Source organism: Lampris incognitus, chromosome 5 (assembly GCF_029633865.1).
Source record: "Lampris incognitus isolate fLamInc1 chromosome 5, fLamInc1.hap2, whole genome shotgun sequence".
Classification (NCBI taxonomy): Eukaryota; Metazoa; Chordata; class Actinopteri; order Lampriformes; family Lampridae; genus Lampris; species Lampris incognitus.
In genome coordinates this window covers 6,665,816-6,679,919 of record NC_079215.1, presented here as the reverse complement: position 1 = coordinate 6,679,919, position 14,104 = coordinate 6,665,816, and positions in this window count along the sequence as shown.

The window sequence follows — 14,104 nt, the reverse complement described above, 5'->3', positions numbered from 1 at the left end:
ATCCAATAGAGCACCTTTGGGATGTGGTGGACCGGGACATTCGCATCATGGATGTGCAGCCGACAAATCTGCAGCAACTGCGTGATGCTATCATGTCAATATGGACCAAACTCTCTGAGGAATGTTTCCAGTACCTTGTTGAATCTATGCCACGAAGGATTAAGGCAGTTCTGAAGGCAAAAGGGGGTCCAACCCGGTACTAGCAAGGTGTACCTAATAAAGTGGCCAGTGAGTGTATATATCTATCTATATATATAATGTAGAGAGAGGGAGAATGTTGAAAATGTCCTTGCATAGCAAAAAATTATCTTCACTCTTATAGTTAACAATTCAAATTGGTCCTCAGAAATGTTGACGAACAAAAGCACGCACGCACACACACACACACACACTTTAATTTTCCCACTGTTGCCTATTCCTGCCTTAATTTCCTTCCTGCCCCAATTTGGAAAAAAAGTCTTCAACTCCTTCCCTGTCTCTCTCCTGCTTTATTTCTGTCTTGTGTATGTCCATTCTTTGACTTATTTCCCCGTTTGCCTTTTACTCATCATCTTATTTCCCCGTTTGCCTTTTACTCATCATAGACTTAATTCCCTGGACAGGAACTATGCCCCAGGCCCCCTCATGCTTAAATATAATATGATTTGATTAATCTTACATTTACTGCCTGTGTGGTTAATTTTGTAGGCCACAATTTGAATCAATGTCCCTGTCAGCCATCAGTGATTACAGGACTCTGTCCATCCCTCAGATCCATGCCACTTGTATCTCTCTCAAACTCCATCCATGTCCATTATCCAAACCGCTTATCCTGCTCTCAGGGTCATGGGCCCTTTTCCTTTCCCCCTTCCCTTTTTCTATCCCCCCCCCCCTTTTCTTTTCCTATCACTATATTGTATGATGAAGTTTGTAGATGAGACTTGTCCAGTCTCACTTGTTGTGGGGAGCCAAAGATACTACTTGGTGTGTCCAGATGACACACCAAGTAGTATCTCTCTAGGTGTCTCCCTCACTCTTTCTGCAGTAGTTGCCCAGCCATCTGGCAACTCTTCACTACCACCCAGTGCCTGAATTATCTCCTCCCTGAACTCCACTCAGCAGTCTTCCTTCTTCAACTTCCACCATTTAATCCTTGGCTGTGCCTTCATTCTCTTCCACATCTTGATCTCCAGATTCATCCTACAGACCACCATTCGATGCTGCCTAGCTATGTTCTCCCCCGTCACCACCTCGCAGTCTCCAATCTCTTTCAGATTGTTCCTCCTGCGTAAGATGCACTTTCCTCCACTCTTACACATCACCCTGTGTTCCTCCCTCTTCTTGACATACGTATTCACCACAGCCATTTCCGTCCTTTTCGCAAAATCCACCACCACTGAAGTCCCCTCCAATGACCACTCTCTTCTCCTTGGATACACTCTCCATCACTTAATCCACTCACTCCAGAATTTTTCCTTCTCTTCCATCTCACACCCAACTTGCCTGGGTATATGCACTCACTGATAACATTCATCGTCACACCTTTGATTTCCAGCTTCATACTCATCACTCTGTCCAACACTTGCTTCACCTCCAACACAATCTTGGCACATACCCTTTCTTCAGACTTACCCCTACCCAATGTCTCCTCCCATCCACACCATGGTAGAAGAGTCTGAACCCACCTCCAGTGCTCCGGGCCTTATTCCCTTTCTACCTGGTCTCTTGCACACACAGTATATCTACCTTCCTTCTCTCTGTCATATCAGCCAGCTCTCTCCCTTTACCAGTCATAGTGCCAACATTAAAAGTTCTGACTCTCATCTCCACACTCCTACCCTTCCTCTTCTTCCGCTACCTCTGGACATGCCTTCCCCCTCTCCTTCTCCTTCTCCTTCTCCTCCCAAATGTTAGTAACCTGAGCCTAGACCGATCCATTATGGAAATCTGATTTATGATCCGCATATTTGATTTGACAAAGGTTTTACACCGGATGCTCTTTGTGGCGCAACCCTCCCCATTTATCCGGACTTGGAACCGGCACTAAGAATGCACTGTCTTGTGCACCCCCAGTGGCTGGGTTAGACCAATGCAACAGCAGTGCAGAGTTATTCCATTCTAAAATTTCTCGGCAGGCATCATCCTTCGAACAAATCAGAGCAGCTCCAAGGGAAGGCGCATACCCTGTCTGCCTCAGCAAAATGAAAATAGTGTTCTTCTTCACCTATAACTTACGAGCCTTACCCAGGAAAACTTACTCGCAGGAACAATGGCCCTCGTTCATGAAATGATCTTTTGCGCAAATTTCTTTTTTACAGACTTGTGGGGTGTTTAGCCCTCAAGCTTGTCTCATAGAAAAGATTGAGAGCCTGGATAAGCCCTGAATCAATTCACAAATGAGTCCCAATGTTGGTGTAACTAAAATAATAATTTTCACAGGCATGCATACATACATTATAAACTGTGATATATTATACTCTCTTCAGTGACATAAATCACCTACAATCTTCGTGGCATTATTACAGATTTTGGACCGAGGTAGTCAGACAAAGTGCTGGTGCTTTGAAGATAGCAATCTTCATCATTAAAAGGGAGGTGGCGAGTATTGGGCCAGATGTCATACTTGCCAAAAGGAATGTGAAGCAGTGTGGTGGCCTCTCGCTTCTTGGTGTGATTGCTGTAGGTCCATCAGGACCTTAGCATATGGCCGCTCCTACGCAGATGTGTCCGCAGCAGCACCTTCTCGTGGTGCCTCCTGTGGGGGCGACCGGGTTCCGAGTGGTATAACTGGCTGGGTCAATTTGACTCGTTAGCCTTGGTTGGGCAGCCAGTCTAGGAGAAGGACAACTCTGATTTCAAACCTAGGTAGATGAAGCTCGTTAGCCTTGTCAGGCAGGCAGTTCATCTAGGAGAAGGAAAACTGATTTAAAACTTCTGCTGCTTTGCAGGTATACTTGTCTATGGGAAGAGCTTCGGGAAGAAACCCTGAGGAAAAATCTGCATCCGTCTCCATTGCCAGTCGTCTTGTTAGTCTTGCCACTGGTAGTAGGTGGTCTCGGACGAGAGAGTGGGGTTGATGATGCGCATTTCTTCCTCACTTCAATCATTGCACAAATCGTCACTCATCCATCACAGGATGACTAGATGGCCCTCATCACTGCAGCGGACGAAATAACATCATTATAAATACACATCCGTTGGTGTAACTAAGATTTGCTGAAAAACATCTTTTTGCATGCATAGCTTATCGGCAACATTAAGAGTTTTGCCATTTACAGCAGGCAAACTCGTGCACATGCATATATGCATGAACCTGGTTTTGAGGGGTGTTTACGGGAGGGAAGCAGGAAACCGGGAGAGGGTGAATTTTTTGGTTGTGTACTTTCAAAATCTAGCTCACTCTTGCTCATTTCTCCAAGCGTATATATTGTAGCTTCAATATAGGAATTAATGTGCTATTATTTCTTTGACTTAGGATGAGGATCATATCAATGTTGGTGAAAATGCTCAAATCTCTGCTACAGCTAGAATCCAAATAACTAAAATGGCAATGCAACATGATAAACCTGCTGAATTATAGGTCAGACTAGATAGATCTATTAAGTATACCCAGAAAAGCGGAAGTGATCTCTTTTCAATTTTCAGTACAATTATATGTTGGATAAACTGAGATTTGCTCTCTAATATCTATCAAGTAGGAGTGGGTAGTGCATGTTAGCAATGTAAATAAAGCTGTGTGGGAATATTTGAATAAAGAAATTCCGAGGCCTAGAACACCACCAGGGATTTTCAGCCCCAAGAAGCGAGATCACATTGATAAATTGTGTGCAGAAATACTCTTGCACAGACACATAGAAAATCACAGACTCACACTATCGTGGCCGCTCCCATTTTCTACCCCTTGTCTTTGCCGTCCTCTTTTATTTCTATCTTCCCTTGTCTTCATTCTTTCTGGGGTGTTATCTTCCTTTGAAAAAAAAAGACTACTCAAAACGCTTCTGTTTTAACACTTTTTTTACACACCAGCATGTATTTACACACACCAGCTCTGTCTCTCTACCTTGGCTGTCGCCTAATATCCTCTTGTCTTCTCCAGTGAGAATAGACTCAGCTCATCAGCACAACCCTCCAACCTTCTCAGACAACTGAAGCACTTATATAATATCCATTTCCATGGCAGTGCAGCCAAATCCGACCCCTTATCCCGAGGCATATTCATCAACCGACTGTTAGCCACTCACATGCTTACCTCTGCTCATCCCTGCAGAGGGCTGCAATGGGCCAAATGAGTATTTAGTGTGTTTCCAAGAGACAGCTAAGCATTCAGACGTGTTCTGGGACACACGTGAATGGCCTTTGTCTCTGGAAATGCTTTCTAGTGCCATCATGAAGGGGCCACACTTCTGTTGCCTAAGTGAATGGGATGCACATGTCATTTAATGAGTTACAAGAGGCTTTAATTCAATCAGAAATAACAAACCCAGACAGCATCCGGATGTGGGCCACTTCAGGCAGTGATGAGGCACTGATGGCCCTGATAAAATGGATGTGAGCCTGAAATAGCCCACATGTGTAATAGCAAATATGGCCCAAATATGCCATATCAAATGTGGGCCTTTTTTGGCAAAGATGCGGTGCTCTCGGCAACATGCAATCTGGATGTGACCCTGAAGTGGCCCGTGTGGTAAATGGTGAATATGGCCCAAATATCACAAAACAGATATGGGCCACCTTTGGCAAATATGTGGCACATGCGGCATTGCTATGGCTTGGTTACGGCCCAGACCTGGCAAACAGGAGCGGACCACCCAAGTGCCATCGTTCCATGCGGTATGTGGGCCGGATGAAAGTGTTGGGTGTGGGACAGGTCCGGGCCCCAGCAATTTTGCTATCTGGGAACTACATGAAAAAGTGACAGAGCTACTATTAGAATATAGTATTAGTCATGTTTACTTCCATCCATCCATCCATTATCCAAACCGCTTATCTTTCTCTCAGGGTCAAGGGGATGCTGGAGCCTATCCCAGCAGTCACTGGGTGGCAGGCAGGGAGACACATTGAAAAAAAAAGAAGTCAAGTGAATTATTAAGTGTGGCAAAAATATTCACGCAAATTAAGGATGCCTTCCCCTCAGATCTGTTTAAAAGAATTAATCCCTGAACGAAGGCCCACATGCACTTCGTTATATGTCCATATTGTGACACATGCAAGACACTTGGATAGTGTCTATTCCAAGAACTGATTGGTATTGGAAAAGTTTTTATTGCTCTTTTGGTTCAGCTGATTGCCACATTTAATAAATACATTGCTGTATTTTGCCGCTGTTTCCTATTTGATATTGCTGTTATGTTTTTTCCCCCACATATCAGACATATCAGACACATGTTAGAAGGTTCTATTTGTTCCTCCATCCAGTGTTATTTGGTCAAAATGACAAAATCCTTGTAAAATTACTTTGATTGAAATGTAGTTAGTGAAGGGATATATGAGGGAGATTTTCAGTTCATCTTTCTCAGTCCATACAGCCCTCTGCCTCTCAATCCTACAAAGATATGCAGATATAAAGATGTAAATGTATGACCTGTTGGACTCCTCCTTGCTCTCGCTGACTCCCAACAAAAATCAAGTTAATCATTAACCGTTCCCTGGACAAACAGTCTCTCAAAGTCACTGACAACAAAATAATTGAACCTAGTTGTTCTATGCTTTAAAATTAACTTTATGTCTGATGAATCCAGATGTTATCCAGGAAAGAACAAACGATGAATTTGTGACAGCTAATTTATTCATTCAAATTATCAACCTTTGTATTTGGATTTGTTATATTTCAATTCAGCAATTCTTTTGTGGTATTATAATCACAGTTCGAATTTAGTGGGGAATTTTGAGACCTCAGTCTGTTAGGTTAGGGGACCACACCTCCTCCACCCTGACCCTCAGCACAGGTGCCCCTCAAGGCTGTGTTCTGAGCCTCCTCCTTTTCTCCCTCTTTACCCACGACTGCCTGCCAACTCACCCTTCAAATGTTCTTGTTAAGTTTGCAAAGGACACCACAGTCATTGGCCGTATCACCAACAATGACGAGACGGCCTACAGGGACGAGATTCAGCACCTCACATCATGGTGTACTACCAACAATATTGTCCTCAGTGTGCAGAAGACAAAGGAGCTGATTGTGGACTTCAGGAGGTCTAGAAGCTGCAGCCACTCCCCCATACACATCAATGGGGTGGAAGTGGAGTATGTCTCCAGCTTTACATTCCTTGGAGTCCACATCAGCGAGGAACTTTTCTGGACATTAAACACCCAGGCCCTTGTGAAAAAGGCCCAACAATGCCTGCATTCCCAAAGACAAATTGAAAAATACATGTTTAATCTTTATTTTTTCAAGTAAAACAAGTGAGCAACAGGAATGAACACCGAGTAACCGGAATGAAAGCTGAGTAACAGGATTGAGTGTCTACGTCCATGTGAACAACTGGATGTCTCAGAACCTCCCTCAATCAAATGTAAGTAAAAAAGAATTGTTAAGAAGTGCTCAATGGCTGACTATGACAGAACAGAATGAAGAAAAGTAACTGAATAGGTGTTAGAAGTGTCAACATTGTCCAAACATGGAACCGAAAATGTCCTCTTCCTTCAGTCGTTTGTGTGTGCGTGTGCGTGTGTGTGTGTGAGTTTGCATGTGCGTGTATGTGTAGAGGAGAGAAAAAAAATTAAAAGGGCTAAAAGAATGGAGAGTAAAATAGAGAACAGTAACTAATCATGTCTGAACAGGTGTCACAAGTGTCAAAATTTGACCAAACAAGGAACCGTGTGTGTGTGTGTGTGTGTGTGTCCCACTTATATCGCTGCGCTCCTGTCCCACTCCTCTCACTCTGTATGTGTGTCTTGATCCTATGGGCTCTGCATCTTCTGCAAAGGCAAAAACATTTTGTAACGTTTCTTTCCTGGACTTCATCCTGTAGTAGGTCTCCCTCCATTCTTTCCGACGTCTGGCCTTGTCCCTCCTGCCTAAATCATTAACAAGCTTCTTCCTGCCTGAAGCTAAGTTATCCTTGTATTTCTGCTGCTACTTTTTTAAGTATTGCTCTCTCCTTTCTGGATCAGCATCGCGCCGAGCACGATATCTCTGCTGCTTCTCTGCAGCACTTAAACGACTGCCTCCCTGAAAGTAATATGTTCACATTATTAAAATGTTTACAAGTCCAGCTGTAAAACACCAGCCAGTGAATTCATGTTATACAAAATTCACAAACCAAACTCAATTTCCCCTCTTCTCTATCTTGCTCCACCCATCCCTGCACCCATCCACCCTTCCTTTACCTACTTCTGCACTCCAGTCCCTCCCCTCTTGACCGTCCCGCCTCTCTACACCACTGGTTCTCAAGCTTTTTTAGAGCTCTGGAACCCTAGCATATAGCCCCCCCATACAAATATTTGACATAATGTGCTGAAGAATCTTATAACTTAGTTATTACCATGATTTTATCTTAATTATTAGTTCTACAATATTTACCACCCAATACAGGGATGAAAGCTTTCCAATGGACCCCCTGCAGTTCCACCAGATACCACTAGGGGGGAAACACTACCCTACAGTCGGTCCCCTACTCTACCTAGCCCCCTCTCTATTTCACCCCACCTCTCTCTACCTCGCCATCCCCTTCAAAATGCCCTTTTCATTGAAAATCCTCATTCCTGTTACTATTATTCAGCCCTGTTACCCTTCCTATAGGTATTTTCTGTGGTTGTCATGCAGGCTTCATACTGAGCAGGATAGTACGGGTGATGGTGAGTTTACATTTATGTGCTGTTGTATTAAGGAAGCAGTGGGAGGACAGAATGACAGCAGGAAGGAGGAGGTCAGGAGGACAGTGAGCAGGCAGGGGGAGGTCAGGAGGACAGCGAGCAGGCAGGACCTAGGAGCAAAGAGGTGAGTTACAAAGGACATGCACTGAAAGATGCATGCCATCATACCAGATATTTAGGCAGGTAGTACTTTCAGAAGCTGGTGGGAGTCACATCATACCCTACTGTTCTCAACTGATATGCTTGGACTTTTAATTAAGTGTTGGCGACTGATAGTAAAGAAAGCTCTGGTACAGCATTATGTGGGTCTGTGTTTGAGCGGAAATGATGGTCTACTTGTGTGTGTGTGTGTGTGTGTGTGTGTGTGTGTCCCACTCATATCGCTGCGCGTATGTCCCACTCCTCTTACTCTGTATGTGTGTCTTGATCCTATGGGCTCTGCATCTTCTGCAAAGGCAAAAACATTTTGTAACGTTTCTTTCCTGGACTTCATCCTGTAGTAGGTCTCCCTCCATTCTTTCCGACATCTGGCCTTGTCCCTCCTGCCTAAATCATTAACAAGCTTCTTCCTGCCTGAAGCTAAGTTATCCTTGTATTTCTGCTGCTACTTTTTTAAGTATTGCTCTCTCCTTTCTGGATCAGCATCGCGCCGAGCACGATATCTCTGCTGCTTCTCTGCAGCACTTAAACGACTGCCTCCCTGAAAGTAATATGTTCACATTATTTAAATGTTTGCAAGTCCAGCTGTAAAACACCAGCCAGTGAATTCATGTTATACAAAATTCACAAAACAAACTCAATTTCCCCTCTTCTCTATCTTGCTCCACCCATCCCTGCATCCATCCACCCTTCCTTTACCTACTTCTGCACTCCAGTCCCTCCCCTCTTGACCTTCCCGCCTCTCTACACCACTGGTTCTCAAGCTTTTTTAGAGCTCTGGAACCCTAGCATATAGCCCCCCTATACAAATATTTGACATAATGTGCTGAAGAATCTTATAACTTAGTTATTACCATGATTTTATCTTAATTATTAGTTCTACAATATTTACCACCCAATACAGGGATGAAAGCTTTCCAATGGACCCCCTGCAGTTCCACCAGATACCACTAGGGGGGAAACACTAACGTCCCCTACTCTACCTAACCCCCTCCCTATTTCACCCCACCTCTCTCTACCTCACCATCCCCTTCAAAATGCCCCTTTCATTGAAAATCCTCATTCCTGTTACTATTATTCAGTCCTGTTACCCTTCCTATAGGTATTTTCTGTGGTTGTCATGCAGGCTTCATACTGAGCAGGATAGTACGGGTGATGGTGAGTTTACATTTATGTGCTGTTGTATTAAGGAAGCAGTGGGAGGACAGAATGACAGTCAGCAGGAAGGAGGAGGTCAGGAGGACAGCGAGCAGGCAGGACCTAGGAGCAAAGAGGTGAGTTACAAAGGACATGCACTGAAAGATGCATGCCATCATACCAGATATTTAGGCAGGTAGTACTTTCAGAAGCTGATGGGAGTCACATCATACCCTACTGTTCTCAACTGATATGCTTGGACTTTTAATTAAGTGTTGGCTACTGATAGTAAAGAAAGCTCTGGTACAGCATTATGTGGGTCTGTGTTTGAGCGGAAATGATGGTCTACTTGTGTGTGTGTGTGTGTGTGTGTGTGTGTGTGTGTGTGTGTGTGTGTGTGTGTGTGTGTGTGTGTGTGTGTGTGTGTGTGTGTGTGTGTTTGTAAGTGTATCTCAAACTGACAGAGTGGAAGTCCTTGATGATCAGTCATATTTTCGAACTCCTAGATCCTCCTCATCCTAGGGGACTATCAGGACATGTAAAAATAACTTAGGGTGGCAAATAACAATAGTGTCTGACCTGTTTTCTCGAATGCCTCCTCGGTTCAGCCGAGGCATGTGGCTATCCCTCCCCACTCTCCACCAAGCGCCACACCGTCAGATTTGCTCCGACTCGGAAGAGTGTGCCAGGCATGAACTAATGAAGCTCAGACAATTTAATGGCAAACTGGTGCTAAAGTAAGTGGTTTTCACACAATGGGTAATTTCAGTAATGCTTCTGTCTGGGGGACAGGGAGACAAGCAGTGCGTTATGACCTGAAGACTAATTTCCAGAAAACCTCAAAACTCTCACACACCAGATAAACAAAATATCCGTGAAGAAAATTACATGCACAGGTTTGCTCCATTAAAATCACAAACACACACACACACAAGTTTAGGGTTAAGGTTAGGAAGTGCTTAAGTGTAGGGTTAAGGTTAGGTAGTGGTTAAGTGTAGGGTTAAGGTTAGATAGTGGTTAAGTATAGGGTTAATGTTAAGTAGTGGTTAAGTGTAGGGTTAAGGTTAGGTAGTGGTTAAGTGTAGGGTTAAGGTTAGATGATGGTTAAGTGTAGGGTCAAGGTTAGATGGTGGTTAAGTGTAGGGTTAAGGTTAAGTAGTGGTTAAGTGTAGGGTTAAGGTTAGATGGTGGTTAAGTGTAGGGTTAAGGTTAGGTAGTGGTTAAGTGTAGGGTTAATGTTAAGTAGTGGTTAAGTGTAGGGTTATGGTTAGGCAGTGGTTAAGTGTAGGGTTAATGTTAAGTAGTGGTTAAATGTAGGGTTATGGTTAGGTAGTGGTTAAGTGTAGGGTTAAGGTTAGATGGTGGTTAAGTGTAGGGTTAAGGTTAGGTAGTGGTTAAGTGTAGGGTTTAAGGTTAGATGGTGGTTAAGTGTACGTTTAGGTTGTGGTTAAGTGTAGGGTTAAGGTTAGGTGGTGGTTAAGTGTAGGGTTAGGTTTAGATAGTGGTTAAGTGTAGGGTTAAGGTTAGATGGTGGTTAAGTGTAAAGTTAGGTTGTGGTTTAGTGTAGGGTTAGGTGTAGGGTTAAGGGTAGGTAGTGGTTAGGTGTAGGGTTAAGGTTAGATGCTGGTTAAGTGTAACGTTAGGTAGTGGTTAAGTAGGGGTTATGGTTAGGTAGTGGTTAAGTGTAGGGTTAAGGTTAGGTAGTGGTTAAGTGTAAGGTTAAGGGTAGGTAGTGGTTAAGTGTAGGGTTAAGGTTAGGTAGTGGTTGAGTGTAAGGTTAGGTAGTGGTTAAGTGTAGGGTTAAGGTTAGGTAGTTGTTAAGCGTAGGGTTATGGTTGGATGGTGGTTAAGTGTAAGGTTAGGTTGTGGTTAAGGGTAGGTAGTGGTTAAGTGTAGGGCTAAGTGTAGAGTTAAGGTTAGATGATGGTTAAGTGTAAGGTTAGGTAGTGGTTAAGTGTAGGGTTATGGTTAGGTAGTGGTTAAGTGTAAGGTTTAAGGTTAGGTAGGGGTTAAGTGTGGGGTTAAGGTTAGGTAGTGGTTAAGTGTAGGGTTAAGGTTAGGTAGTGGTTAAGTGTAGGGTTAATGTTAAGTAGTGGTTAAGTGTAGGGTTAATGTTAAGTAGTGGTTAAGTGTAGGGTTAAGGTTAGATGGTGGTTAAGTGTAGGGTTAAGGTTAGGTAGTGGTTAAGTGTAGGGTTAATGTTAAGTAGTGGTTAAGTGTAGGGTTATGGTTAGGTAGTGGTTAAGTGTAGGGTTAAGGTTAGATGGCGGTTAAGTGTAGGGTTAAGGTTAGGTAGTGGTTAAGTGTAAGGTTAAGGGTAGGTAGTGGTTAAGTGTAGGGCTAAGTGTAGGGTTAAGGTTAGATGGTGGTTAAGTGTAAGGTTAGGTAGTGGTTAAGTGTAGGGTTAAGGGTAGGTAGTGGTTAAGTGTAGGGCTAAGTGTAGGGTTAAGGTTAGATGGTGGTTAAGTGTAAGGTTAGGTAGTGGTTAAGTGTAGGGTTAAGGTTGTGGTTAAGGGTAGGTAGTGGTTAAGTGTAGGGTTAAGGTTAGGTATTGGTTAAGTGTAGGGTTAAGGTTAGATGGTGGTTAAGTGTAAGGTTAGGTAGTGGTTAAGTGTAGGGTTAAGGTTAGGTAGTTGTTAAGCGTAGGGTTATGGTTGGATGGTGGTTAAGTGTAAGGTTAGGTTGTAGTTAAGGGTAGGTAGTGGTTAAGTGTAGGGCTAAGTGTAGGGTTAAGGTTAGATGATGGTTAAGTGTAAGGTTAGGTAGTGGTTAAGTGTAGGGTTTAAGGTTAGGTAGGGGTTAAGTGTAGGGTTAAGGTTAGGTAGGGGTTAAGTGTGGGGTTAAGGTTAGGTAGGGGTTAAGTGTGGGGTTAAGGTTAGGTAGTGGTTAAGTGTAGGGTTAAGGTTAGGTAGTGGTTAAGTGTAGGGTTAATGTTAAGTAGTGGTTAAGTGTAGGGTTAAGGTTAGGTAGGGGTTAAGTGTAGGGTTAAGGTTAGGTAGGGGTTAAGTGTGGGGTTAAGGTTAGGTAGGGGTTAAGTGTGGGGTTAAGGTTAGGTATTGGTTAAGTATAGGGTTAAGGTTAGGTAGTGGTTATGTGTAGGGTTAAGTGTAGGGTTAAGGTTAGGTAGTGGTTAAGTGTAGGGTTAATGTTAAGTAGTGGTTAAGTGTAGGGTTAAGGTTAGGTAGGGGTTAAGTGTAGGGTTAAGGTTAGGTAGGGGTTAAGTGTGGGGTTAAGGTTAGGTAGGGGTTAAGGTTAGGTATTGGTTAAGTATAGGGTTAAGGTTAGGTAGTGGTTATGTGTAGGGTTAAGTGTAGGGTTAAGGTTAGATGGTGGTTAACCTGCCATATGTCATACAGGTGTGGAAGTGTGTCTTGCTTGTTGTGTTGACACTTTGGCAAAAGCTACACACACAGACACACACACACACACACACAGACACACACACACACACACACACACACACTTTACCATTAAAGTGTGTGTAGCCTACTGAGGACATTCCTGTATCCCTCTTGCTTGATAACTAATTAACCCTCCACAACACGGTGAGCTCCGGTCTGTGCCATCTGTCCTCCGGGGACACCTGTCGGGGACACCTGTCTTTATGCATGCCCCGTAATCCAGGCAGGAAGTGGACTCAGTTCATCTGGACACCACGTGTTGTCCACATGAACTGACTCGGCGTTGTGTGTCGGTGACACTTGTCTTTACGGCGTGTTTGCTATCGATGCATATTAATGGACGTTGAGCAACGTCTGCGTAATTCATTTACCAAGCACAGCTAATTCAGCACCTAAACCATGTGACCATGTGTGCCGAGCAGGCCACCCGTCCGTTATCCAGACCGCTGATCCTGCCGCCATGCCGGAGCCTATCCCAGCAGCCATTGGGCGGCAGGCGGGGAGACGCCCTGGACGGGCCGCCAGGACATCACAGGGCCCACACACACATTCACACCTAAGGACAATCTAGTATGGCTGATTCACCTGACCTACATGTCTTTGGACTGTGGGAGGAAACCCACGCAGACACGGGGAGAACATGCAAACTCCTCACAGAGGACGACCCGGGACGACCCCCAAGGTTGGACTACCTCAGGGCTCGAACCCAAGACCCTCTTGCTGTGAGGCGACCGTGCCCACCACTGTGCCACCATGCCGCCCAGCAGGGATTATTATTGTGCAGGCCATCCATCCATCCATCCATCCATCCATCCATCCATCCATCCATCCATCCATTATCCGAACCGCTTATCCTTACTCAGGGTTGCGGGGATGCTGGAGCCTATCCCAGCAGTCATTGGGCGGCAGGCGGGGAGACACCCTGGACAGGCCGCCAGGACATCACACAGGGCACACACACACACACACACACACACACACACATTCACATTCACACCAAGGGGCTGTTTAGTATGGACCAGTCACCTGACCTACATGTCTTTGGACTGTGAGAGGAAACCAGAGCCCCCGGAGGAAACCCAGCAGACACGGGGAGAACATGCAAACTCCACACAGAGGACGACCCGGGACGACCCCCAAGGTTGGACTATCCCATGACTCGAACCCAGGACATCACAGGGCCCACACACACATTCACACCTAAGGACAATCTAGTATGGCTGATTCACCTGACCTACATGTCTTTGGACTGTGGGAGGAAACCCACGCAGACACGGGGAGAACATGCAAACTCCACACAGAGGACGACCCGGGACGACCCCCAAGGTCGGACTACCCCGGGGCTGGAACCCGGGCGACCGCGCTAACCGCAGTGCCACCGTGCCGCTCGGTAGGGATTATTATCGTGCAGGCCACATGACATGTAATCGATTTGCTATCAGTTCGAGGAGGAGCAGGGAGAGCCGAGGCGATCTGGCCTCTCCTGCGGTGGCTTTTAAATCCATAGTGCATGGCGGCACGTTGTTTTGGAGGTTTTGAGGGTGACATGCCCGCGTGTCCGTTAATGAATCTGTCAGCAGCCAGTATGGGCTGCCTCCGTCACATATTGTGCAGGT